This window comes from Gigantopelta aegis, chromosome 4 (assembly GCF_016097555.1).
Source record: "Gigantopelta aegis isolate Gae_Host chromosome 4, Gae_host_genome, whole genome shotgun sequence".
In the NCBI taxonomy this organism is placed as follows: domain Eukaryota; kingdom Metazoa; phylum Mollusca; class Gastropoda; order Neomphalida; family Peltospiridae; genus Gigantopelta; species Gigantopelta aegis.
In genome coordinates this window covers 33,643,329-33,646,875 of record NC_054702.1, presented here as the reverse complement: position 1 = coordinate 33,646,875, position 3,547 = coordinate 33,643,329, and the positions used below count along the sequence as shown (strand labels likewise).

At 38.0% G+C, this 3,547-nt stretch overlaps 1 long non-coding RNA gene across 1 annotated transcript; it reads left to right on the top strand.

Annotated features, from left to right (window-relative positions):
- The first annotated feature begins 395 nt into the window (after positions 1–395).
- On the top strand, positions 396–3,171 carry LOC121372194. The gene is made up of 4 exons (XR_005957893.1): positions 396–855; positions 1,724–1,822; positions 2,635–2,682; positions 3,030–3,171. It is a non-coding gene; the product is annotated as an uncharacterized LOC121372194 (long non-coding RNA).
- The last annotated feature ends 376 nt before the right edge of the window (positions 3,172–3,547 follow it).

Genomic DNA, 3,547 nt, shown 5'->3' with positions numbered 1-3,547 from the left:
TCTCAGGCTACGTTCGCTACGAACATGGTGAATAATTGTTGTGAAATGGTGGATCTAAATTATACAGTTGTGCTAAAAGACTATATATAAAAACACTAAACAGGTATCTTGTCTAAGGGGGGTCAAACACCTCGACTCCCCCCGCTCCCCGTTTCCGCTTCTGTATTTTTTTTTCTTCTAAAGATAAAGATGCTAAAGATAACCAAAATTATCAAACAGTAACCTATGTTTGACGCACGTGCGTACAGACCGAAAGTAAAACACATTAGCAGTACAGTAAAAATAGAGGGCCGTATGTAGCCTAAAATAACTAGGGGCGGGGAATTGTTAAAAAAGGAGCACTTAATTTTTGGGGTTTTAATGTGTGTGTGTGTGTTGTGTGTGTGTGTGTGTGTGTGTGTGTGTGTGTTTTGTGTTTGTTTTGGGGGTTTTTTTGGGGGGGGTTAGGGGGTGGGGCCCGGGTCATAATCGTTTTAAGTGTAAATACGTTCCTCTTCAGCTAATCGTGTTGCTTGTCTTGAGTGATATAAGCGTATATTCTCGGATACACGTTCCATTGTGTGTTTTGTTTGGTAAAATGTTTAACTTAAAGATTAGTTAATTTTTAGTTCAACGCGCTTGCGTATTATTTTGTTTTGGTTTGGCTGGGGGTTTTGGAGAGAGGGTCTGTGGGACATGAATTTAATTTTGTCAAATAATTTTACTATTTTGCGTCATGTGATCACTTTTTGTAACGTCATAATCTCTGTGACGCCATAATCGGTTCCAGCGTACGTTCGTCTTTAGCTATAATAGCTGCAACCGTAACTAAACGTCTTCTTCTAGATACAAGTTCCATCTTGCATTTTGTTTATGGTAAGAAGTTTAATTTAATGTTAACTTTATAATAAAAGTGTTAACTGTAAGTTATATGGTTTAGATCTATATTACAGGCACGGCGGAGCGGGTGAATAATTCTGAATAAAAAAATATTATTGGTAGTAAATCTTAAGGCAGAAATGAATTTTACTTTTAGAATGCAGAAAATTGCATTTCAGGACATCTAGTTTTTAAAATTTTACGGGGAAGCATATCCCCGAACCCCCTAGAAACTTTGCTTTGCGTCCTTGATCTCAGTCTCCCCCCCCCCCCCCCATGTCTACCTGCTTCCGCCGAGCTGGTTTACTGATACTTTGTATTCCCCATAACGAGTAAATAGTGGTATTCCTACTTTTGCTTTGACGTAAACGTCTTACAAAAATACTTATTTTAACTGTTCCAAACTTTATTTGAAAACAAGGATCATTCTAGATAATTTTCAGTACCTACACTACACAGAAGACAGGGGGAAATGTACGAATTACGTCAGGAAAGTTAACCCAGGGTTCTTGTATCTTTCCTTTTTTTTCTTCTGTTTTTGTTTTTGTTTTTTGGGGGGTTTCTTGTTGTTGTTGTTTTTTGTTTCCAAAATTTTTTTAATGCAGGGAATTCAATATTTTAAAAAATAAAATTGAAATAGCCTTTATTGAAATGAAAACATACATGTATAGTGCTATCGCATGACATTTGACTAGAACTTGAAAATAACTTTTTGTCTGGTTTTGTACAATTTTAAATTCAAGTATGATATTAAAGGATTAAGATGACATTGCACCACGGTGTAACTGAATATTTGGGCGTGATTTGGTTTGGGATGGACAGATTGTTATGGTTGTTTTTATTTTGAATTTATTTTTCCCCCTAGATATTATTATGAATTCGTCTGGTCGTCTGTTGTTTGTGCTTTTGGTATGTGGAGTGTTGTGCGCCTCCATTGATGGTGGAAGACATATTTACGGTAATTGTAAGTATAATTCGTCAAAACATATTAATATAACAATAACAGTAATCATTAGCTATACTATCTCGATTATGTCAGTGAATATTTAACACCTGTGTTGACATGCACTCCTGAGTCACTATCCAAAAATGATGTTATTAGGTGTTTGCTGCGAAAGGCCTGCGAGTGCTCATATATCAAGGCAGTGGTATGATATGAAGTGCATAATTAAGTCATAAAATACATATTGCTATTTGCGGCATCCGGTTTCTCCTCTCAGATACTAGCACGTCTGTCATTATATAAATTCACACCTAACAGCAAGTTAAGTTATGACGTGTGGAGATGTCAAACATCCCTTTCTTGCACAACCGTTGGTGAGAACATCATGCGTTATTTTTGATAACACATGGGTTGTTTACACACGTACGTGTGTTAACACTTTCAAAACTGGCTGTTCCTAGGTGACGACCAGGTCACCAGTGCCATGCATCCAATGAAAAACAGCACGGTGGAAATAGATTACACTGTGACCTATAGTTAACCTGACAATCATGTGTCTGTGACGCGTACGTTACCTATAAGTGCAACGGCTGTAAATAATTTTTGTCGAAAAAGATGTTAAAATTTGCTTAAAACCTGGTTTTTGAGGATATGTAAGAAATAAAATAATACATTCGTGTCCGTTAGGTACCATTTATCTCACAACTCGTTGTTTAAAAACGTATCAAACTCGCTTTCGCTCGTTAGAGACATTTTAAAACAACTCGTTGTAAGGTAAATGGTATCTACCGGCCATTCATGTATTATTCTCTATTTCTCGTTCTCTCTTTCAGTCTACCGGTCTCGGTGGCGTCGTGGTTAGGTCATCTGTCTACAGGCTGGTAGGTACTGGATCCCAGTCGTGGCATGGGATTTTTAATCCAAATACCGACTCCAAACCCTGAGTGAGTGCTCCGCATGGCTCAGTGGGTAGGTGTAAACCACTTGCACCGACCAGTGATCCATAACTGGTTCAACAAAGGCCATGGTTTGTGCTATCCTGCCTGTGGGAAGCGCAAATAAAAGATCCCTTGCAGCCTGTCATAAAAGAGTAGCCTATGTGGCGACAGCGGGTTTCCTCTAAAAAACAGTGTCAGAATGACCATATGTTTGACGTCCAATAGCCGATTATAAGATTAAAAAAACAATGTGGTCGTTAAATAAAACAAACTTTACTTTACTGTTTCAGTCTGCTATCTTCCGAAAGACCCCGGACCATGTGACGATGGCGTCTCCAGATACTACTACAGTTTTCGCACAAGAACATGCAGGCAGTTTTACTACGGAGGTTGTGAAGGAAACGACAACAACTTCGTCACGAAGAGAGAATGTTTAGACTCGTGTTATCCGGATTAAGCCAGTTTTAGAATATGGAACACTCTAACTAAACAGAAATGAAAAACAACACATAACTGAAAAAGGCGAAGTTAAATATTTTTAGAAAATAAAAATATATGTAGTAAATATATGTTCAACTTTCATTATAAAATTCCATGTCTTGATTGTTTGTGTTGTTGTTGTTGTTGTTGTTGTTGTTGTGTGTGTGTGTGTGTGTGTGTGTGTGTGTGTGTGTGTGTGTGTGTATACTTATTTTGATAATAGGTTTAAAAAAAAAAAATGTTTCTTTGTGTGGTGGGGCGGGACTTAGGCCAGTTTGTAAAGCGCTCGCGTAATGCGCGGTCGGTCCAGGAGCATGTCTCGTCGGTG